Below are 25,907 nucleotides of genomic sequence, written 5' to 3'. Positions count from 1 at the left end.
AGCTCCTCTTTAAGAAGAGGGATCCCTGAGCATAGAAACAAGAGAAGCTTTATTTATACTTGTTAGTTTGGCTTAGTTCTTCCCTTCAGAGACTGGATTGATCCATTTGCTTTCAAGTTACAATTTTTCTGATACACCCACTATATGTTTCCCCTAAATATGTATAAACATGTTCCCCCTTCCTCATCATACATCCCATTTTCAAAACTGGTGGGGAAAATGGTGTGTTGTTTAATATTCCATTAGCCTATTAAATAGCCATAGTAATGATTTGGTCAAGTCAGGTCACTGATCTCAACCGGTTTGGGTTGGATTGGCTATTACCTTAAGTTTACGTTTTTATCAAAGACCTTCTGATTGGTTGAATCTACCTGTGCCTTCCTACCTCCCCATTTCCTTTTTGCTCAAGACTTCTATCCATCATTTAATTGTTCTGTGGAATCTTAACCTTCCTTAAGCTATCACATTCAGAAAACCTCTTTGTCAGTGGTACCCACTATCCTACACTATCTTGAAGCTTGCAACACTCTGTGGAAACTCAATTTTTCAATATTTCTCACACACATGTGTTCATCCATGCCTGTTCTCAGGGAAGGGAAAGTTACATGAAATGAGCTCCCCTCCCACTTGCCTTCCAGTTTGAAATGATATCACATTAGAAGCTGTTTTCTATGAAAATAGGTTACATAAATAGAAATAATATGTAGGATTAGAAAGGCAATAACTTTGTTTTACTCTATGTTAGGCAGATCACATATGGATAGATAGCATTTACACCTAGTACCTATGTGACCTTCAGTGAGTGAGTTACTTTTCCCAGTACTCAGTTTCTTTATCTGTAAAATAATAGGGTTGAACTTGATGGCCTTTCAACTCTTTCCAACTCTTCATATATAAACTTATGATTTGATTTTATTTTTAATTTATGAAATAAATCAACAAGAAGAAGAAGAGAGGGTAAAAAACAAAGGAAGGATGACAATAAAAAACAACTTTGCATTTCAAAAAAAGAGGAAAGATAATTGCACATGAATCTGTGAATTTATTATGTACAACTTGTGATTCCTTTCAAATACATAATAAAGTTATTATTTAAATTTCCTTTTTTCTCTCTTCCCTCCCCTTCTTTCCTCCCTCCCATGGCTACATATATGTATGTATATATATAAAATCATTCTATGTATAGTTCTATTTAAAAATTCTTTCTCGGATTTTAGGAAGAACAAATTAGAAGGCATCTAAAGGAGAGTGGCTAGGATGGTGAGGGGAACTATAACTGTGCTATACTGAAGGAACTGGGATATTTAGAGTAGAGAAAAGAAGCCTTGGAGAAGGAGGCATTTTTGCTGTCTTTAAAGGGTCATCATGTAGAAGAGGGATTATGCCTGCTTAGCCCCAGAGGACAGAACCAAGACTAATGAATGGAAATTATACAGAGGCAGATTTTGGCTCAATAAGAAAGACAAAAAATCCCACCTTCATAACAATTAAAACTCTTCAAAACTGGAATAATCTACACTGGGAATTAGTGAATCCCTTTTTAATAGAAGTCTTTGAGTGGAAACTGGATCAACAAGTATTTATTAAGCACCTACTATGTATCAGTCTCTGAGCTAAGCCCTGGGAATGCAAAGAAAGGTAAAAGTCAGTCTTAGCTCAGGGACTCAATCTAATGGAGGAGACAAAATTCAAAGAACTATGTACAAACAAGTTTTGTACAGAATAAATTGGAGAGCATCAATAGACGGAAAGTGCTACAATTAAGGAGAATAGCAAAAGGCTTTCTGTAGAATTTTATCTGGGACTTGAAGGAAGCAAGGATGTGAAGATGAAGAAGGAGAGCTTGTCCAGAAGGACAGCCTATGAAAATGCTGGGAATCAGGAGATGAAATATCTTGTTTTATAAAACAAGGAGGCCAGTTTCATTGAATCACAGAATATGTCAGGGATCATAAAAGGTGTAAGAAGATTGCAAAAGTAGAAGGATACCACATCATAAAGGGCTTTGAATGATAATCAGGATTTTATATTTTATTTTTAAGATTATTGGGAGCTTTGGAATTTATTGAATTGGGGTGTCTGTGACATTGTCAGTTTTGAACTTTAGAAAGATTAATTGGACAGCTGGACACGTCAGTCTATGGCCACTGGTCAGGAGATTCTTACTTAGATACAGTATGGTCTATATAGTTTCTACCATGTCTTTCCAATTCTGAGATCCTATGATGGTAGGAAAACAAAGGTAATTGTCTATGAGAAAGTAGTTAACTCAAAAAGTATACATCTCCTTCCAAAGTAATAGCCATCCTTCTGAAATTAATGTTAATTGTATTTAACACATACATGGGACATGACTGAAATCACTTGTTATGATTTTTGACATTATACCTCTGAAAACTCACCATGAGCTTAAAAATTTCAGTCATGATGTGTTCCCATTCCTTTGCATCTTGACAAATCTGTCTTTCTCTCCTGTGCTGGTTCCTGCTAGTTCACAAATTGGGCACCCCTTCAATTCTCTCACTCTTATGTTATCCCTACCTTCTTAATTAACACTGTTTTGGTCACCCAGGGAATATTCAGGTGTAGTGCGATAGTCATATTGTTTTCCTGTTCTAAATCTATGTCTGTTGAGTTATTACCATTTTTTGGATTTTTATAGGTATTATCATTTCTTACACTGGCCTTATAGTGAGGAGGCCACCTTTCCTCTTTGTGGCACTATATACTTACTTTTCTCTAAACTGGAAATTAAGTGACTTATGATTTAAAAAATGTTTCCAGGGCACTTGCATCTTATGCAGATGCCAAGGATTTGATTGGAGCTTCCACCTGATATAAATCAAGAAAAAACCTCAAAGTGCTATCACTTTTCATCAATTCCACTCCCTCAACTTTCTCAATGTAATAAACTTAGAGTGCCAACTATATGCTAGGAATTCTAAGTGCTATTGATACAATAAAAAAAAAAAAAGAAAAGCAGTCCTTGCTTTCAAGGAACTTACTATTTAAAGGGGAAGACAACATACAAAAGGAGGCATGAAAATGAGTATTTGGGTGAATAGCACACCAGAGGATATCTGGTTTGCAGAGGCATTTTTTTGAGGCAATTGGGGTCAATGATTTGCCCAGGGTCACACAGCTAAGGAAGCATTAAGTGTTTGAGGCCAAATTTGGACTCAGGTCCTCCTAACTTCAGGGTTGGTGCTCTGTCCACTGCTCCATCTAGCTGCCTCAGGCATTTGTTTCATAAATTTGAAAAGCAAACAGAGTAGCAAATGCAAAATGGAATAATCTAAGAGTCCAGTTTTTGTTCTTTAAAAGGGAAGGCATTGGGAGGAGTTTAGGACTCCATCTTCCAGCCCTCTAGTCAGAGGGCAGAGGAAGCTGAGGGAAATGGTGTTAATTGAGACTTGAGTTAACAGCATGGTGGTCAGTTTAGAAGTGATATATTTATCCTGGGAGGGGCATCTTGTTCCATGAATTAGAAACTAGGCAGGGCAATAGATACAAAGTAGAGACACACAGATATTAATTCTCTCATATACTTTTAAACAACTTTTTAAAAAATCAACAAGGTACCAGAGGTAGTTTCTTTCATCCATTCCTGCCTTTCAGAAACCCTTGTGATGCTGAAAGGGCCTCTTGGCAGATTAGATGTTTTCCTCCATGCCTTTGATCAGAAAGAAGTAATGACTATGTGTACTGTTAGTTTAATTTAAAAAATCTATTTTGGTATAAAAAGCACAAATAGATAAATGCTATTTCTTGTCTAAGCTACTTTAAGTTAGTCATATTTGAAGTAAGACAAACTGCTTATTTCATACAAACTTGAACAGGCTTAGCTTGTGGCACTTAAATTAGTGTAGTCATAATGTTTAGGGGATCTGATTCACACTTAAGAGGACCCATTTATTCTCCACAAGAATACCATTTAACCCCCCATTACTTGAATTCTGTGATGAAAACATTGTGGTTGAAAATGAAATCATATTACCAATCCTGGAGCTCTAAAGAAAGATAAGGGCTGATTCTATATATCTGGAAATCACTTCGTTAGCAAGTAGTAGCACTAGTATATCACAAGCAGGGAGAGAGGGAGCCTCTGAGAAAAATACGATTATCTGTCCTTTACTGGGAGGGGACACTACTTAGCCTGAAGAAAAATAAAATCTCATGATAACAGGCAGAGCCACAACTAGAAAGGCTTCACAAAATGCTTTTTCAAATCAATTTGTTTTAAAACAAGTTTAACTAAGATAGGGAATAGCCCCCATGACACAAAGCTCTTTGACATGAAGGATGGGAGTAGGTGAGGGGAAAGATCCTGGAAGAGTAAGAAGGATATTTCTATAAAGAACAGTGCTTTAGTGTGGGGCTAATTGGGGAGGAACTTGCCTGAGTGGACACCATACTGTGGTGATAGTGGTAGGGAAGAGTAAGCATAAAACCATCTGGCAGCTTCCCATTTCAACTAGTTTTGATCATTAGGTACTAAACCCAGCTATTACTTTCCTGTTGAAGTGTCAGTGCTATCAGAACTCTCTATTTTGGCACCTTAGGTCAAAGTTCCATTTCCCTCACCCTAACTAATCTATATCTATAGAGGCGGAGAAAAAGGAATAGGTTTAGGGAAACTATGAAGAAAAAGTGATGATCACTTTTAGTAAGAGACACATTTAGAACTTTCCAATTCACTTTTCAATTTGGTGAGGAATCTTACTCCTGAAGCACTAAGATGTTTTTTATCTTGTTCTTAAAGAACAATATATTATCTTTATTTTCATTAAATAGACAAGTCTTCTCCCTTCCCTTCCTCCCCCCCCTCCCCGAGTTTGGCAATATAAAAAGGTGCATTTTTAAATAGGGAAACTACACTGCAAATTAGTTAAGACTTCTTAACCCAAAGGCCTTAGTTATGCATATTTATCTATGAATGAAAATATCTAATAGAACCTATCATTTGAGAACAAATCTCTGAAATTTAAAAAAGTTTTAGAAAGAATTTTAAGACCTTTGACAGAGAAGAGAGTGTTGGTAAAGTGGGTGGCTCTCTCTCAAATCTCTGATAGGTTAACATGATATAGAATTCAAAGAAGAGTATTAGATAAGCAAACTGGTGCTTAGTGTAGGCAGTTAGGCAGTTTCCAGAAAATGGCAATTTTCAGGTAAGGTTACTTGACCTGTATACCAGCAGGTAAGTATAAATATTCAATAAAATTGAGCAAAGTCAAAGCCCAAACTATTGGGAAACCCCAAACACAGGATTTTTGGGGTGGGCATACTAAACACAAGCATTATGATTTCTCTAGAGGGTCTTTGAGATTAGCATGACCTATGGTTTCAGGATAGGAAATTTCTAGCCATATAAAGCTAGGTTCAAACAATAATAAAGAATAAAGTATTTCTCCACATACCAAAGGCACTTGATCTCAGCATATTTCTCACTCAGAAAATCAAGAAGCAGTTGGATCAAGGGATCAGGAACCAAATTAATTACTAGTGTCTTCTGTGGACACTCCATGCTTTTAACATAAGCAGGTGGTAGGGAACATATTATACACCAGACTTTAGTGGAGGCAGTCCTGCTGTCCTTGGTCCTGAAGAAGGTTAGAAATAAGCTGGGAGTGTAATAGAAATGGTCTGGAAGAGAACTGAGGAGATTCTGGGAGACTGGATGGAAATTGCCAGGCATGGCATTTAATATGAATTAATTTCCTTTCTTTCCTTTATTGTGAAGCAGATAAATTCGGTTTCACAAACACTTATTAAAAATGTACTGTGTAAAGCTTGTACAAGGCCAAGGAGAGATACAATATTTAGGTATGTGAGTCCTGCCTTTATGGAGCTTAGGTTTATTAAGAAGATAACACATAAACCTATATCATTATATAATTTATATATATTACCAATATGGAAACATCCTTAATGAATTATTGCTTTACATATATTTCAGACTAGAAGGAGAGATCACATAGTATAAACCCATCATTTTTCCAAATGTAGAAAATAAAGAGACAGAGAGATTAGGTATAGTGCTCAAGTCCTCAGTATTATCTCTAATCCCACAAGCTTATCCTATAGGTATGTGACAAACTTATCAGATTCATTTACTTGGTCTCTGGTGAGAGTCAGAGACTCTCCATGATCCCTCTTGTTTTACAATCTGCTCTTCTCTATATATTTTTTTCTAATGTGAACCATATCTATGAGTTGGCTTGAATAAAGTAAAGAGGAAGCTTGATGGCTTGAGTATAGTACTTGGAGTTATGAAGACTAGGTATCAAAATGGTGCTGATTAGCTGGGCAAGTAATTTAATGTCTCTCAACCTCAGTTTATTCATATGTAAAATGGATATAACAGCATCCTAATTCAGTGAGTTTTGTACCACTTAAAGTATTATATAATAATGATAATAATAATTGTTACTATTATTATAGACCTAAGGGGTTTTTCTCCGAGAGAAAGTAACAGAAATTTGACAAGCAAATAAAAAATTCCATGATTTTATAATTCAGTATTTCCTTTTTCCCATTATTTAATTATAGATAAGGAACAAAAAGTAACATGGTCAAGGTCATATAACAAACCAATGAATAACAGAGAAAGGCCCAGAACTTAAATGACCACCTAGCCATTGCCCACTCCAGAAACTCTAACAATCGAATTGGCATCAACTGAAAAGAAGGACTAACTGAAATACATCTGTCACTTTGGAGGTTTGTTTGGACTATTCATCTGTGGTTTGAATATGCTAGTCAAAATTTATATTTCACTTCTAGATGCTATTCTAATACTGACTTGACTTGTTGACCCTATATCCCTCTAACCAGGATTATCTAACCCTTATCTGCAGCTATAGCTTGTCCTACATCTTAAAATTAATCCAGTTCTTAGTTAGGAGAAACATCAGTATTCATAGCTCCAAAGTCTCAGAATAATCTGTTTTGATTGCCTTCTTCATGATTTTGTTCACAACTCTACTAATGGGTCTTTTTCTTTATCTATTATGACCAAGATTTCTCCTTCTATCCCAGTCTAGTAAATGAGTCCCTATGTTGTTATTTTCTCGCATTCCTGAGTCCTTGTCTTAGTATCTTGTCACCATGTTCCTTATGAAAGGTCTGATGCCAGACCACTTTAAGGTCATGATAGAACACTCTGCTGTCATCCACAAAAAGGCCTCCTTGATGCTAAATAATCACCAGTCTGAATCTCCATATGGTGACCAGTTCTAGACTCCTCTGATACCACAGCCTCCTACACAGTTTTCCTCCTTGTGCCCATTTTTAGGATCTTTCTACACTGCCTTTCCTGCCTCATTAGTTCTGATTTTTTTCAGTAGATGGCCGTTAGTATTTTATCCTGTCCTGTTTTCCATCTCTGCGTTTTTACTTATTTTTTAGTACCCTCTCAGCTCTACTTATGTTTTTAAGGTCCTTGTATATGTTATTTCCTCCAAAATGTTTTGGGGGATTCTTAACCCAAAGGTCTAGGATCAAAGACACTTTTCATGAACTTAGAGCCAGCAAGCATTATTTTGTGGAACAAATGGCATATGGCTTCAGCAGATTTCTCACTTGGCAATTCAAAAAACATTTGGATTAGAGAATTAGGCACCAAATTAATTACTGATGGTTTCTGATTTTGATTTCCTCAAGCTGGGAGTAATATCTCCCACCCCTAAACTACCACAATGTTTTGTTCATACATTTTATGTTGATTACATTCAGCATCATATCCTAGTTATTGGTATAAATCTTAACTTACATATCCTAGTTATTGGTATAAATCTTAACTTACCTATTAGAAAGTTAGCTCATAGAGAACAAAGACTAAGCCTTCATCATTTTTATATCCCCCACCCTGACCAATGGTATCAGCATAAGGACTAGCACAATAAATGATTGCCCAATGAATTGATAGATGGCTGAATTCAAACAAAATAAATAAAATAAGCAGACAAATAAATCAGTCAGCCAAGATAGATGGAATGATTTGATTTAGTTGGCTCCTAGGCCAAGGTATTGAACAGCTGGTAAAACCATATCAAACCTAGTAAAAGCAGTCTTTTGATAATTAGAATCTCTGTTCCTTCCCCTACCCCATTCTTCAGAATCCATCAGATAGATGGGTAGAGGAGAAATCTATCATTTACTTTGGGAAAAGAAATGAAATAATTAACTTATGAATCACCTGCCAGAAAGTTGGATATATCTCATAGAGATAAATTTTCAATATTGACCATTAACTTATTGGACTGGGTCAGAATTAAGCCCCCAATACTACAAGCTGATATCTCAAAAATGTCATAGATGCCTCATTATAGGTATTAAAGAGATCAACTGCTTCAAAGCAAATCTAGGTTGAAGCTCATTAAAGTTGATTTTATCTTTAGGCCCTACTCTAGTCCCTAATAAAGGTTAGATAAGTCTTAGTATTAATTTCCTAAATGCTCATGAGATACAATTCTTGGATTAATTTTCATTCTTTCCCACACCATTTAGATTTATTCTGTTCTGTCTGGCCTATTCTACCAGTCTAATCTATCCTATTTCATCCCACCCCATGCCTGTTCTCTTTTCTGGCATTTTTCATCAGGTAATTTGAATGTTTTTTGTTTTTTGTTTTTTGCTGGAGAACTAAGAGAACAGTGCTATGATAACTTACAAAAGCATTTCAAAGTAGTTAGCCAAGGATGATACAAACCCTGCTTCAGGGGTAGATGAGCTAGAAGAAATGAGAGAAAGAGAGGATAGCTTATGAGATAAAGCCTCTTGAGTATGGAAAGATATCTGAGAAGGTATATAATTGATGTCTCTGATATCATTAAGTAGATAGCTGTAGAATTCTCCCCTCCCCCATCCCAATTCTGCAATATTAGAGGGCCCTATTAAGTGAAGATGATGATAGTGATGACAATTGTTATTTTTAGTCTGAATCTGTGATTAAATCTGCATATGGAACTCCTGGTGAAGAAATGCTCTACATTAACATGGATTGACAATTTATCTATACCTTGTAAACTAACAAATTGTTTTGGGCAGTGAGAGATTAAATGACTTGTCCATAGCTACAAACTTAAGTATGTTAATACCAGGATTTGAATCCAGGTCTACCTGAATTAAAGATTTACTTTCTATTCACTATTGCAATGTTTGTCAGTTCATCAATTATCATTTTCATTAATATTACATTATCTTTACATAGTATTTTACAAACAGAAGTATTACTGCATTCATATGAGTCTTGCAGATCTCTCGAGAGGTAGACTAGGCAATATTTTTATCCCTGTTTTGCAAAGAAACTGAAGTTCAGGGAAATAAAAGTGATTTGTATGAAGCAAATGAATTAATGAAAAAAAGGCATTTATTAAGTACTTATTTTGTGCCAGACATTGTGGCAACCACTGGAGATATTACTACAAAAGCAAAAATAGTCTCTGACTTCAGGTTTACATTTTTCTCTTTTTAAAAATTTAATTAAAAAATAAACAAACTGTTTTCTCTTTCACTCTCTTTCTCCTTAATAGAAAACAATGAAGAGAGAAACCAAACCCTTATAATAAATATGTAGAGTGAAACAAAATAAATCCTCGTACTGGCCATGTCTAAAACTATTTGTCTCATTCTGCACCCTGAGTCTATTATTTCTGAGTCATCACTGGCTTTCTGGAATTGTGGATGACCATTGCATCAGTTAGCATTCTTGAGTCTTTTAAAGTTATGTCTTTACAATGTTGTTATTATGCAAATTGTTCTCCTGATTCTAGGGAACTTATATTTTTGAATGGGGAAATGATACATACAAGACATAAAGAGGAAGAAATCAAGTACAACTCTTCTGATGATTTTACTATAAACTAATGGAAATTCTGCCATACACAAAGAGCAGTGAGTAAATTCATGGGACATTTAGTTTCAAGAAATGGTATGGGCTAAAAATATAAGTAGTCTTATGAAAGGTCAAGATCTATGTCTAGACCAGATTCTTACTAGGAAATGAAGAAATAAGACTTGTTAGGCAGGAACTTGAATTTGTAATGATGAAACAAGAAAGAAACAGGTCTTCCCTCAGAACATTTTGTTATTAGAGACAATATTCTGAATCAGAGGGATCATGTTTCTATCCAGTGGGGCAATTTCCATTTCATTATATATTCTTTATCTCATCAAATTTTCTTATGTCACAAAAAATTCTAAAGAAAAGCAACCCAAGAAATTTTTATGTTGGTACACCATGGAAGAAACATGTATGGTTCATGTCTAATGATAAAGAGTTTCTGGCTTTCATTGATATGAATAGTTTTCTGATCTGAGATCTAGTGCACACTTCTCCAAAAAAAAGTCCTTGATTTCCATATTTGTGAAGAGAAAAAAGAGAAGGAACACACCTGAGTGCTTGATCCTTCCCATATCTATTTCTGGGAAGATTATTAAGTTAGTTTGGCATCAGTCCACCAAACTCAAATGTTGGTAGTGTCAGTATACAATTCTTTGGGGATCCCAGGATAAATGCCACCTTTCCCTAGTTGCTATTGAAGGGAAAGGAGAGCTCTTGGCTTATTCTCACTGATTTAGCTACCTCTCACCAAATTCTGGTAATACAAAAGATCAATCAGAAAATCTCTTTATCAAAGCAAGCAGTCTTGGAGATTTGATTATACCAAAAAATACATGAGAATAAAAGTGATATAAAATCTTGACCTTAGCAAGAATACAAAGAATGATAGGGACTTGAATTGTGTGTGTGTGTGTGTGTGTGTGTGTGTGTGTGTGTGTGTGTATGAGAGAGAGAGAGAGAAAAAAGAGAGAGAGAGAGAGAGAAAGAGAGAGAGAGAGAGAGAGAGAGAGACAGAGACAGAGAGAGACAGAGACAAAGACAGAGATAGACACAAAGACAGAAACACAGAGAAACAGAAACAGACACAGAGACAGAGAAAAATAGGGAGACACAAAGAAAGACACAAAAAGAGGTAGAGAATCAGAGGGAAACACAAAGAAAGGGAGAAAGACAGAGAGAGACAGAGAGGAGGGAGAATTTTGCTTTCTCTAGTTTATAAGTTACAAGGGCTAGAAATCAAGGGATATATTCTGCAGCCCCAAGGATCCTCATAGCTCCCCAAAGTCTAAAGACTAAGTCTCTAGAAATGCTGCAAAAATCTTTGAAGTCTCTTCTTTCCTTACAAAAGAGTACAGCATTCTCTTAGCTAGTCACATCCCTTAATTCCTTTATAGTACATTATAGTCTCATGGCTGTCCTTCAGGGAACCAGCCACTGTGGAAGTTGAAGCATTATGTAAAGAACATTCTATTTCAGCTACTGAAAACATGAGTTCAAGCACTACCTCTGCTTCTTGATATGCTTTTAACTTGGGTAAGTCACCTAAATAGTTGGAGCCTCAGTTTCCTTTCCTATAAAATGGGTTGGAAAGGAATTTGATCAGTAGTTCTCTTTGTGTCATTGGCCCCTCTGGCAGTTGGGGAATGAATCCCATGGCATCTGTGTGGAGTACAAATTGGAGAGGGGAAAAACTTGAAACAGAGAAACCAGTAAGAAAGCTTTTGTGATAACCAAGTTGAAAGATGATGAGAGCCTGAATTAGGAATGGGACTGAATAAGTGAAGAGAGGGGATGGATTTGAGAAGGAGTAACAGGAAATTTAGTAAGCCTGGAAAGATAGAATGAGTCTTGGTCATGAAGAGGCTTTAAATGCCCAAAAGGGCATTCCTACAAATAATGTAGAACTTGTTACTTGATTATATGTGTTGGATGAATGAGAAAGGATTTGGAAAAGACCCTGAGATTGGGAAGGACATAAGGGCTATCTACAGAAATAAGGAAGTTTAGGAGAGTGGTAGTTGGAAGGACAGAGAATAATTTCTGTTCTGGACATGTTGAAAGCAGGCAAGATTTGAACCCAGCTCCCCATCTGCTTGTCATGTTGCCTTTCAAAATGTCATGGAAAATGGAAATACTATCAGTGATTATAAATGCATCACATGGGATAAAAACATTCACTTTGTAGCACACATTAAGGATGTAGTGAATGTTGAATTGAATTGCTTTGTGGGAAAAAAAATCGCCAACAAAGGAAAACCAAATGGAGCAGTGGGAAGAACGGGTGAATCTAAGACCCCAGAGAATCAGAATGCTGAAGTGGGGATACGGTGTTTCACATCACACCAAACACAGACACCTCGCCCCAGGAGCTCCAATTTGTTTCTTTCAGACTCCCCAGAAATGGGTCCAGGCCCCTTGGGCATGGCTAGTCTAGTTTCACTTGTTACCCTGGGATAATTGGTTTAAAACTGATTACTGGGTCACTAATTATGGTGCCTATTGACAGTACATTTCTGCTCAGGGATACAATTAAAAAGTTCACCCTAATTAATCAAGGGTAATTAACAGACCTTAAATTTCTATGAGAGATTAATTATCAGGCGGTCCAGAACAAATCAATGTGGACACTAGGACTGGGACCGGATACTGAGCATTCGGCTTTTGGGGCCATGTGAGAGCTTAGCTTCGCCCAGGGAGCTCCAGGGGACTTTTCAGTTGCTGACCTACATCTGGATGAGTGTGTGCTGCAGATGGGAACATCCTCAAACAGGGAGACCTCTTCAAAAAAGAGCCTTTTTCTGTGGGCACAAGGCTGGTTAGATAGAAGCAAAAACCCCTCTGGCACTTTTCAAAATGCCAGTTTTCTGATGGACAGAACAAGGAAAGGGAAAAATAAAATGTTTTGCAATAAAAAATATTGTTGTTAGAGAGGCAATTTGTTCTGTTGGAAAAGCATTAGACTTGATGTTAAACAATTTGGATTTGAATCCCACTCCTCTATCTATTAGCTTGGGCAAATTTCAATCTGTTTGAGCTTAAGTTTTCTCTCTGTGTTTCCCTCTCCCTCTCCCTCTCCTTCTTCCTCTCTCTTTCCCTTTCTTTCTTCCTTCCCCTCTCCCTCCTTCTTTTTTCCCTTCCTCCCTCCCTCCTCCCCCTCTGTTTCTCTCTCTATTTCTTTCTGTGTGTCTATCTCTTTCTGTCTCTCTCTGCCTATCTTTTTCTGTATCTCTCTGTCTCTTCCTCCCTCTGTGTATCTCTGTCTCTTTGTCTCTTCTGTCTTTCTCTCTGTGTCTCTCTATTCCTCTCTGTCTGTCTCCCTCCATGTGTCACTTTGTCTATCTCTCCATCTCTCTCTGTCTCTGTTTCTCTGTCTGTCTCTATCCGTCTCTCTCTCTCTCTATCTTTCCATATCCATTAAAAAGGATAATATTATTTGCTTGCTCATCTGAATCAATAAATCAATCAATGAGCATTTTTGAAGTTTCTACTATATATGTGCTAGGCACTGTGCTAAGAAATAAAAGATAAAAAAACCAGCCCCTGCCCTCAGGTTTATACTTCATAATCAAATAAGAAACTGCATTGCAAAAAATTTTGTAAACTGCGAGGTACTATACAAAAATAAGTTAACTTTTCTGGAGTAGCTAGAGAAGACCAGAATTTTAAGTTCTGGCTTTGTCGTGGACTGACTGCATGACTCTGAGAAAGTTACTCAAAGCTAGTTCCCTAGATAAGTAAGACCACAAGTTGGGACTAGCTGACCTGAATTGGTGGAGAAAATTCACTCAAGAGACCCCCATAATCAGCAAAATTTCAGGTCCAGTCTCTATCCTTTTTATCTTTAATGATATCTTAGCAATTGGAGTTGAGTAGCAAAAATAACAAAAATATCTATTTAAGGCATGTAGGAAGTACAGTGCTTTTTATCATTGATTGTTCAGTTATTTCAGTCTTGTTTGACTCTTTATGACCCAGTTGCAGTTTTCCTGACAAAGATACTGGTCTTGCTTGTCATTTCCTTCCCAGTTCATTTTACAGGTAAGGAAACTGAGACAGAGAAGGATAAACAAGGATCCCAAAACTAGTATGTGTGTGTGGTCACATTTGAATGCAGATCTTTCTGACTCAAGGATGGGTATTCTATTCATTTCATCATTTAATTGATTTACCATTCTTAGTAGAAATGGTGAACAAAAAAGTCCCTATTTTCCCTTGCACTAATCCCAGGCTTATTATATGAAGCTCTCAGTAGTATAATATGACAAAAGATTTTTTTTTTACTTTAGATAGTGAAGAGAATTCAATGAGTGGCGTTTGGGGTAGAATAAAAGCACTCCAAAAGCCAGACAATTCCTAAGGAACTCTAGCTTTCTGGCCATGGGTTTGAATCAGAGAAGAGATGAACTGGCCCTTAGGACCTGAAGCTAAAAGTGCTAAGACTCCATACCACTCAGGATCTATTTGGGAAATAGCTACAAATCATTGGCAAAGTGGCAAAGAATAGCTTATTAGAAAGGCCAGCACATGGTAGTTGTAGCTGAGAGAATAGACCAGCAGAGGACCCCTCTATCTACCCCAAACAGCATGATCTATTTATCTATCTATCTATCTATCTATCTATCTATCATCTATTTATCTATCTATCAACAAAAGTCTATTAAGGAATGCTCAAGCTTTTCACTCATCTGAGGGAAAGAGGAAGGAGTCCCTGAAATGAATTTTCCCCTCAGAAACAGCATGAATGTGGTCATGTAAAGCCCTTCACTACAACATTCTCATTAACTGTTGGGAAGCATCAGAGAGCACATTTCACTGTTTCCATGTTCCTTTATCTTAATTTCTCTGCGTGTGAAAAAAAAAAAACTGGAGATAGCCATAAAGGGGATTCTCCAGGAAAACTGGTGGCCACACTACCACTATCTGTAACTGGTTTTGAGATTATCTGGATGCAAAGGTAATCGTATGATAGAAAATCATTATGTATGGAATATTATTGTGCTATAAAAATGATGAGCAATATGCTCTCAGAAAAACTTGGAAAGACTTCCATGAGGTAAAGCAAAGTGAAACGTGCTGCGTACAAAGTAAATACTGTAAGATGATCAGCTGTGAATGACTTCACTGTTTTCAGCAATACAATGATCTAAGACAAGTCTAAAGGACTTATGATGAAAAATGCTATTCATGACTAGAGAAAGGACTAATAGTATCTGAATGAAGATTGAAGCATGCTTATTTTTTACTTTATTTTTTGACATTTTTTTGGGGGGGGGGAATGGAGGTCTATGTTTTCTTTTACAATATGGCTATTATGGAAACATTCTGCATGACTACATATGTATAACCTATATTCTTTTGCTTTGTTTTAATCAGGAAAACCTTACAGAGATGAAAGCCAGTATTGACTTTTGGTGTCACTTCTTGCAGATTCAGTCTTGAAAAACAAATCACCTCCTAAAATCAACTCTAACTATTTAGGTACACTGCCACCAGGTGGTGCCATGGTCACCAGGTTCAAGAAGTTAAGCACAAGTTATATTTAACTGAGATTTTATTATGTTTTTCTCTTTTTTATTGTCAAAATAAATTTTTTAATGAAAATTGTTTAACTTATTAACCAGTGTAAAATAGTTTTTCATAGAAACTCTTAAGGAAAGCAAATCCATTGAAGTCTTAAGGTTTAAAAAGTGTTTTACTTACACTATCTAGTTCCAGCCTCCAAACAATCCAAGGAAATAGGTACTACAGGTTTTGTTTCCATTTTACAGATGAAGAAACTGAGGCCAGAAATGTTAGTGATTTACCAGTGGTCATGAAATTAGCCTTTCTCGTTGATATTAAGAGCTTCTTTTTCAATTAATTAATCAACAAACTTTTAAGTGTCTACTATGTGCTCAGAGTGCTGGATCTTAGGAAGACATCTCTTCATGAGTTCAAAACCAGCCCCAGATACTTAATAGCTATGTGGCCCTGGGCAAGTCATTTAAACCTGTTTGCCTCAGTTCCTCATTTCTAGAATGAGCTGGAGAAGGAAAAGTCAAACCACTCTAATATATTCACCAAAAAAAAAAAAAAACCCAAAAAACAAATAGGGGCATGAAGAGTCACTCACTGAGCTGAGGAGGGCTTTTTCAACTCACTGTGAATCATAATTTGGAGTTAAATGTCCTATCAGGGTCTTTGCTCTCATTCTTTAGACTGGCTTTTAATCAGAATACTTTGGATTGTGTATATGATTAAGAGATTCAGAAGCTTGAGTACTGGGCCTAAAGTCAGAGAGACTCCCTTACTCTTTACCAACTCTAATCCATCTGCCTGCTCAGGTAATCCCATTCCATCCCATTTTCTCCAACAGTTTGCCCCCTCTGTCACTCCTGAGCTATCATTTTCTTTCAATCACTTCTCATCTAAACATTCATTCTCTACTGTCTATATACATGCCTATTTCCCCCATACTGGGAAAAAACACCTCACTTGACCCTTTTCTCTTTTTGTATGACTGTCCATTCTTTTAAAAAAAATATAATAACTATATTTTCAAAACACATGCAAATATCGTTTTCAACATCCACCCTTGCAAAACCTTGCATTCCAAATTTTTCTCCCTCCATTCCCCCCACTTTCCTCCCCTAGACAGAAATAATGCAATATTCTTCTAAGCATTTTTCCACATTCATCATGCTGCACGAGAAAAATCAGGTTAAAAAGGAAAAAAAATGAGAAAAAAATTAAGTGAACAACAACAAAAAAGGTGAAAATACTGTATTGTGATTTACACTCAGTCCCCACAGTTTTCTTTCTGGATGCATATGGTTCTCTCCAACTTGATCCTTTTTTTTTCCAGCTAACTATCATTTTATATCTCTTCTGCCCTTTTAAAACTAAACCTCAAAAAGGCCGTCTACAATAGGTACCTCCACTTTCTTTTCTCCCTTTCTCCTCTTAACTCCTTACAATCTAGTTTCCAACCTTATCATTGAATCAAAACTACTTTCTTGAAAGCAATTCAGTTATTTTTCAGTCATGTTCAGCTCCTTGAGATTTTCTTTTGTAATGCTGGAGAAACTGAGACAAGATAGAGATTAGAGAGTATTTAATATTTTACTTGAAAGGGAGAAATTTACTGGGACCAAATGGATCCATGGTTTGGTCCCAGGGTTGAATGAGACTATCATCTCCAAGAATCCAGCAAACAATGTGAGTTTCCAATGACATATGTACATTTGGCTCAGCTACAGGGGGTAGACTGAGGCAGGGGCGGCGTCAGAGCATTGAGATCAGAAACTAACAATCCAGTTCTGACAGGGTGAGGGGAGGCATGGAAGATATGTGATAATTGGGATTACAGAATGGGGAGAGGTACCCAACATTCTGATGATGTCTAAGATAGAAGGTCTTTTTCCTTATCTGGATCATCATGATTAAAAGGGAGAGGTAGTTGAGCGGAATAATTAGAAACCTAGGCAGAACAATTTAGGGAATCTGAGTCAGGACAATAAGAGAACTGCGGCACAACACTTTGTAGAGATACTGGAGTAGTCTGTCATTTTTTTCTCTGACTCATCTTGCAGATGAAGAAACTGAGACAAACATGTGAAGTGACTTGCCCAGGGTCACACAACTAGTAAGTGTCTGGGGCCAGATTTGAGCTCAGGAAAATAAGTTTTCCTGATTCCAACACTATCCATTATATCATCTAACTGCCTTTCCAAAGTTGTCATTGATGTTTTAGTGACTAAATCCAGTCTTCCTTCTCCTTAATCTTTTTATTACATAGTTGACTGAATTCTCTTCCCTGATACTCTCTTCCCTCTAAGGTTTCAGGACATCATTCTCTCCTGATTCTCTTCCTACCTAACTGATTATTCTTTCTCAGTCTCCTTTGCTAGATGTTCATCAAGGTCAAAACCAGAAGTGTCCCTCAGGCTTTGCTCTGAGCCCTTTTCTCTTTTCTCTCTATATCACTTTACTTGATGATGCCATCAACTCCTATGGATTTAATTATCATCTCTACATGGAAAATTCTCAGATCTACCTCAACCTCTTGTCTGACCTCCAATTTTGCATCTCCAGTTTCCCTTTAGACATCTCCAACTAGATGTCTGGTAGACTTCTTAAATTCAACATTAATCAAACCGTCCTCATCTTTCCCCTAACCTGCTTCTACACTTTCTTTATTATTGTTGAATGCAATATCATCATCCTAATCCCTCAGAATCATATCATAGGAGTCATTTGGATTTCTCACTATCTCTTACCACCTCACCCCTTATCCAATCTGTTCCAAGGCTATCAATTTCCCTTTTGTAATAGCTGTCAAATACACTTCCTTTCTCTCCTCTGACATTGCTACCATTCTAATTCAGCCCTCTATCATCGTCTCTCTGGACTATTACAATAGCCTTCTGGTGGGTCTATCTGCCTAAAGTCTCTCCTAGTTCTAATCCTTCCTCTATTCAAGACCAAAGTAATTTTTCCAAAGTTTAAGTCTGATTCTGTCACCCTCTCTATTCAACAATCCCAAATATTTCTTATTACTTCCAGGATCCAATACAAAACCCTCTGTTTGGCATTCAAAGTCCCTTATAATTTAACTCCCTCCTGCCTTTTTATTCTTCTGACATCTTACTGCCCAGCAGATTCTTTGATTTAATGACATTGGCCTCCTTGTATTTCATCAAAAAGATCCCTCATTTCTCAGCTCTAACTTACCTGCTCTGGCTATTCCCATGCCTAGAACACTTTCCTCTGTTCTATTTGATGTAGAAGCCAGAATTCTAATTAGCTCATCTGCCTCTGTTGCCAGTAACTCTAATCCATCCATACGATCTCCATTGTCAAAAAAATAGGTCAAACTCTGAGTCTGTTTTGATTAGCATGTCTTCAGACAAGTCTGGATTCTTGTCAGTCATGTTGACTGATTTTTCCTTGATCTCTCCTTGGTCTCTTTTCCTACTTCTTCTCCAATTCTTCCCTGGTTTCTTCCTTTATTCCCCAGATCCTGCCCTTGTTCCTCCTCTTCCCTGAGAATTTAAAAGTCCCCTGATCTGGAAGCAGATAACTTAATCATCTATGATTCTGTTTTGCTTATTCATGTTTGCTTAAGACCATGAACTATTTCATGTAATAAATGCCAAATCTTTGTGACCTGTGATAAGTGTCTCACATGATTTCTTCATATCCCAAATCATTATTCTCTCCCACAAAAGTATTGTCTTAATATTATACTACTTCATATTGACTATAGACTACATTTGTTTCACTTAAGTGCCAACAAAAATACCATCTTCTGAAGAAAGCCTTTTCTTAATCTTTTTCAATTTTAGTGCCTTCTCTCTGTTAATTTTATCTATTTATCCTGCCTATATATTCTTTATTTATATGTTTGCATGTTATCTCATCTATTAGACTGTAAGTTCCTTGAGGGTAGGAGTTATCTTTTGCCTCTTTTTGTATCCCCAAAGTTTACCACAGTGCCTGGCACATAGTAGGCATTTAATAAGAGTTTGTTGATTAATGTATAAATCTGGCCTCAGTGGATTAAAAACTATATGATTTTAAGTGACTCTGGGCAGGTCACTTAAAGTTTATCTACCTCAGTTAACTCAACTCTAAAATATGGATAATAATAGTGCTTGTGTCTCAGGGTTATTAAAAGGATCAAATGAGATAAGTTATATGAAGCACTTAGCACAGTTTCTGGCACACAGTAGATGCTTTATAAATGCTTGTTCACCCTATGCATTAGCAACTATCATTCATCAAGTAAAAGGAAAGGGTATTGTGACTAATGATACAGAGGTATCTCAGAAATAAGTGCTGGAATATGAAAAAACTAAGGAACATAGTGCTGACATACTTCAGCACTATGTTCCTGAAGTACTGTAGGTTTCTTAAGGTTCACAGGCTGAAGGCATGCTTTAAATCCATATCACTGTGACTCTCATTGATTAGCCAACAAGAAGTCTCAAGCCAAACAAATTTATTGTTTGGATCCTGATTGACTCAAAGTGAATGTAAATAGCAATCATTTTTGTTGTGTTCCCAAACCCTGGGGATCTTCCCCTCCCAAATTTTTTGACTATGTGAAAGAGGGCATTCTTTGCCTCAGTGGCTACCTAGACTTAATCACTGATAGGGTGATGCCACAGTCAAACTGAGATCTGTTTAATACTTTAACTTAAAAAGGCAAAGGTCTCCCATTGTATCCAGGATTATCTCCAGTCGTCCTGATCTATACCTGGCGACTGGACCCAGATGACTCTAGAGGGAAAGTGAGGCAGGTGATCTTTCACAGCCCTCCCTCACAGCATGTCATAGCATCATTTCCCTGATGTAATGGTACTCTTCGAGAATGAAGGACAAATAACAACTATAGTCCTACAAATAGCCTGTGATATTGCTTCAGGACCAATATTTCATTTAAGTCCTTCCTAAGTTTGTCACCTTGATGGGGTAGAGCAAAGCTTCTTAAATTATGGGCTGGACCCTCTAGAGGGTCATGTACCTAGAAGTTGAGGTTGAGAAAAATTTGACAACAGCAGAAGATTTTTGAATAAAATGACCAAAAAATAATTAAAAAACAAATGGGCCAGGAATCCTGTAAAACAGGAATAAAGATCTTTGCACTGCCTGTCTCACAATATTATTAACCAATCAGAGTTGATTGTCACACTCAGGAACACCCCTGTTCCAAGGGCATATAAGCCATGAGTCTGCTGCTATAATTGTCTTTGACATTCTGGCAGCATTTGTCCATGTTGTATCCTGTGACTCCATTGTAGCCTTGATTGTGAACATAGAACAGGAGCACTTTGCACTCTAAATGCATGAATACTGCCAGAAACAACTCAACTCAGATTCAAGACAGGGTCATGTAAAAATTTCACTGGTAAAAAGGGATTGCAAATAGAAAAAGTTTAAGATTGCCCTAGTCTAATTGACTAATAGTCTCAATCTCTTTCTCTCTCGGTCTCTGTCTTTGTGTCTCTCTTTCTGTCTCTATTTCCCTTTTTCTCTCTGTGTCTCTTTGTCTCTGCCTTTCTCTCTCTTTCTCTTTCTGTCTCTTTTTCCATTTCTCTCTCTCTCATTTGTTCTTACCTTGAGGTATATGTATGTGTGAGCATGTGTATACAACATTCCTCTAAGTGTAATGATAATAATAATTCAATTAGCAGTAGCTGACATTTATGTAGAATCTTTCTCTCTCTCTCTCTCTGTCTCTCTGTTTTTCTGTCTCTGTTCCCTGTCTTCTTTCTGTCTGTCTGATTGTCTCTTTCTCTCTCTCGTTTGTTCTTATCCTGAGGTATATGTATATGTGAGCATTATTCTCAGTATAATGAAAAAATAATTCATATTTCTATAGCAGCAGTATCTAGCAGTAGCTAACATTTATATAGAACCTTTCTCTATTTATCTGTTTGTCTCCCTCTGTCTTTCTTATTTGTTCTTACCTTGAGGTGTGTATATGTGTAAACATGTGCATGTAACATTCCTTTCACTATAATGATAATAACAATTCATATTTCTATAGTAGCAACAGTTAGCAGTAGCTAACATTTATAAAGAACTTCCTCTGTGCCAGGCACTATGCTAAGTGTTTTACAAATATCATTTCATTTGATCCTCACAACAACCTTGAAGGTAGGAGTTATTATTACATCTACTTTACAAATGAGGAAATGGAGGCAAAGAGAGGTTAAGTGACTTGGCCAGAATCACTCAGGTAATAAGTGACTGTTTTCCCCTGGATAATCATTTTATGAATAATGGTAGAATTTTAATAAAAGCTCAGTGATACTCTGAAATGCCAAAGACAATTATGGCAGCAGACTCATGGCTTATATGTCCTTGGAACAAGGATGTTCTTGAGTGTGACAATCAATTGTAGCATTGGTTAATAATGTTGTGAGGCAGGCAGTGCAAAGATCTTTAATCTTGTTTTACAGATGTGAAAACTGAGGGCTGGGAAGTTACTCACATAGTAACTTCACACAACTGGTAAGTATTAGAGCCCGAACTCCGTTATTAGTGTTTTCCCATTACACACCACACTGGCAGACCTCCTGTATCTGCACTTCTGACTCAGGTATTATGGAGAACTTCTACTCTATCCTTTAGGCACTGTGAAGTTGATCCCCTTTCCTTATGCAGAGTATCTGAATTACTTATCTGGCAAGTCTCATTCTAGTACTCACCACTCACCACCATCTCTCATCCCTCATTCTTAAGAAATGCCAGGGAGAATTTCTAGAAGGGAGGATAGGGAGGAGGAGCTGGCTATATTTTCTCTGTCTCAGCCTTAGGTGGTCTATTCATCCTGCCAAGAAAAAACCTCAGTCTGCCTTTTCAACCTCCCGGTAGTTTGTGCTCTTGCCTTCTTTTTCCACATATTGCAGAAGAAAAACAGAAAGAAAAAAGTACCTCAGGCAGCTTTCTGATGAGAATATCAAACCTTCACTGACTTGTTTTTCCACTTGGAGGGAGGTGCTTTTTCAGATTTTCTCCTCCTATTAGCTATTTTAAAAATCCAAACAAATAACCTTGAACTAGGTATAATTTAATTTGCATTCAATGTTTGTTTATTTCTCAGCAGCCAGCTATTGCTATTCTAGTTTTGATAATGAATTAGCAAGACCAGAAAAGTTTTTCCAAAATTATTTTCTTGGAGAGTTAGTATTCCTTAGGCAGTAAGAAGTACATGAAGAAAATTTTTTGTTTTGTTTTGTTTTATTTATTTAACATTCATTAAATTTTTTTGAGTTCCAAATTCTCTTCTTCCCCCCACTTATTGAGAAGACAAGTAATATGATATGCAAGCAATATGATGTCAATTAAGCATGTGAAGTCATGCAAAACTTATTTCCATGTTAGCCATATTACAAACAAAACAAAAATCAAGAAATATAAAAAAAATTTTAAATATGCTTCAGTTTGCACTCAGAGTTCAGTTCTTTCTCTGGATAGAATTTTTTAGCATGAGCCTTTGGAATTGCCTTAGATAACCATATTGATTAGAATAGCTAAGACTTTCACAAGTAATCAGCATTATAATACTGCTATTTCAGTGTACAATTATCTCCTGATTCTATTCACTTAACTGTAATTCATAAAAATCATCACAAGTTTTTTGAAAATACCCTATCTGTCACTTCTTACATCACAATAGTATTCAAATACAATTACACAACACAACTTATTCAGTTATTCTATAATTCATGGACATCCCCTAGGTTTCTAGTTCTTTGCACCACAAAGAAAGCTGCTATAAATATTATTGTACTTAATAGGTCTTTTTTTTTTTTTTTTTTGATGGCTTTAGGATACAGACTTAGTGATGGTATTGCTAGGTCAAAAGGTATACACAGTTTTATAGCTTTTATTTTCCAGAATGGATAGACTAGATAAACCAAAAGTTTTAAAAGACTCTGATTACCTTTTAAAGTAGCCTTCTTCCCATGACCAGTCTCTGGTTTGACCCTGCCTCCTTCCTGCATTTGGCCATTTCCCAGACCTACAATTTCAGCCCCTGTCCTGATGAACAACACATCTTCTCTTCTCTTTCTTTTCCTCCTCAATATCTAACTTGAATTGAACTGAACTGAACTAAAATGAAAAATCGCATGCAAGAATGTAACAACCTTTTCTAGTATCTGGGAGAATTAGGTAAGAATCCTCAAATTTCTACTTAGTATCCTCCTCCTCCAGTTCAGTGTTGCTATAAAGGTTCATTAAAAAGCTGTGAAGACTATTTACCAACTTGTTTGTTGAAGAGTCTTGAAAAGTCAATCAAAATAACTCCTTCCTATTTACAGCAACTGTGTCAAACTTTCTTTTTTAAGATACCCTCTTTCTGTCAAATACATCAGTAGATTATAACATCAATATAATTTCAATATGAACAAAATAAGATATATAATGAATAATTATATAAATAATAGATTGAGAAGTCGTATGGAACAATGGATAGCAAGCTGGCTACGGAGTTTGGAAGACCTGGCTTCAAGGTCTGTTTCCCATATAGACTGGATGTGTGACCAGGACAGATAGTACCTATAGCAACTCTCTCTACAGCAGGCTGGGAGCATCCTGTACTAAGGAAATAATGTTTGACAAAAAATATAAATATATATATGCATATACACAGATATACACACATGCAATATAAAATAATACATATGTACATATATAAATGCTTATATGTGTAACTTATACATATGTACATGCATAATGTACATTGGCAACTAGGTAGAGTAGTGGAAAGAGCACTAAACTTGGAATCAAGAAGACTCACTAATTAAAATCCAGCCTTGAACATTTACTAACCATGTGATCCTGGGAAAGCTACTTAACACTGTTTATTTCAGTTTCTCATCTGTAAAAATAACTTAGAGAAGTAAATTGCAAACCTTCTCCAATATCTTTGCCAAGAAAACCTCAAGTGGGGTCACCAGAGTAAGACATGGCTGAAATGACTGAACAACAACAATATTTGTATATAATGTAGTATTTATACACATCCATATAAATACATACATACATGTGTATTTTACATATATATATTTCATAACATTTTATTTTGGGTAAGATATTTTCATATGTTTCAAAATCCCTTAAACTTATTATCTTTTTTAATCCTCACAACAATTCTATAAGGTCAGAAAGATGAGATATTAACACCCAAGGAAAATTGATGCTCAGAAAAGTTAGTGACTTGTTGAAAATTATACAACAAAATGTAGATGAATTGGACACAGAAGTTTGCCTTTTTGCTCCCAGGCAAGTACATTTAAAAAAAACATTTTTTGAATGATTGAACAGTACAATTTTCTCTCTTTTTAATTTTTAAAGCTTTTTATTTTCAAAACATATATACACATATATAGCACAGATAATTTGACACTGACCCTTGCATAGCCTTGTGTTTCAGATTTTTTTCTCCTTCCTCCCACTCCCTCCTCTAGATGGCAAACAATCCAATATATGTTAAACATGCAAAAATATATGTTAAATCCAATATGTATAAACATATTTATACAATTCTCTTGCTGCACAAGAAAAATCAGATAAAAAAAGAAAGTAAATGGTTAAGAAAACAAAATGCAAGCATTCAACAACAAAAAGAGTGAGAATATTATGTTATATTCAGTTCCCACAGTCCTCTCTCTGGATGTAAATGGTTCTCTTTATCACAAAATCATTGGAACTGGCATCAGTTATCTCATTGTTGGAAAGAGTCACATTCATCAGAATTGATTGTCATATAATCTTGTTGTTGCTGTATACAATGAGCTCCTGGTTCTGCTCATTTCACTTAGCATCAGTTCATGGAGGTGTCTCCAGGCTTTTCTAAAATCATCCTCCTGATCACTTCTTATAGAACAATAATACTCCATAACATTCATATACCATAACTTATTCAGCCATTCTCCAATTGATGGGCATCCCCTCAGTTTACAGTTTCTTGCCACTACAAAAATGGCTGCCATAAATATTTTTGCACATGTGGGTCCCTTTCCCTCCTTTAAGACCTCTTTGGGATATAAGCCTAGTAGAAACACTACTGGATCAAAGGGTATGCACAGTTTGATAACTTTTTGAACATAGTTCCAAATTGCTCTCCAGAATGGCTGGATCCATTCATAGTTCTACCAACAATGTATCAGTGTCCTAGTTTTCCCACATCCCCTCCAACATTTGTCATTATCTTTTCCTGTCATCTTCGTCAATCTGAGAGGTGTGTAGTTGTATCTCAGAGTTGCATTTCTCTGATCAATAGTGGTTTAGAGCACCTTCTCATATGATTAGAAATTTCTTCATAATTGTCTGTTCATATCTTTTGACCATTTATCAATTGGAGAATGACTTGAATTCTTATAAATTTGAGTCAATTCTCTATATATTTTAGAAATGAGGCCTTTATCAGAACCCTTAAGTGTAAAAATGTTTTCCCAGTTTATTGCTTCCCTTCTAATCTTGTCTGTATCAGTTTTGTTTGTTCAAAAAATTTTTAAACTTGATATAATCAAAATTATGTATCTGGTCTTTAATTATGAGTTCCAGT

Source organism: Antechinus flavipes, chromosome 1, assembly GCF_016432865.1.
Source record: "Antechinus flavipes isolate AdamAnt ecotype Samford, QLD, Australia chromosome 1, AdamAnt_v2, whole genome shotgun sequence".
Taxonomy (NCBI): domain Eukaryota; kingdom Metazoa; phylum Chordata; class Mammalia; order Dasyuromorphia; family Dasyuridae; genus Antechinus; species Antechinus flavipes.
Note: the sequence above shows the minus strand (reverse complement) of the source record.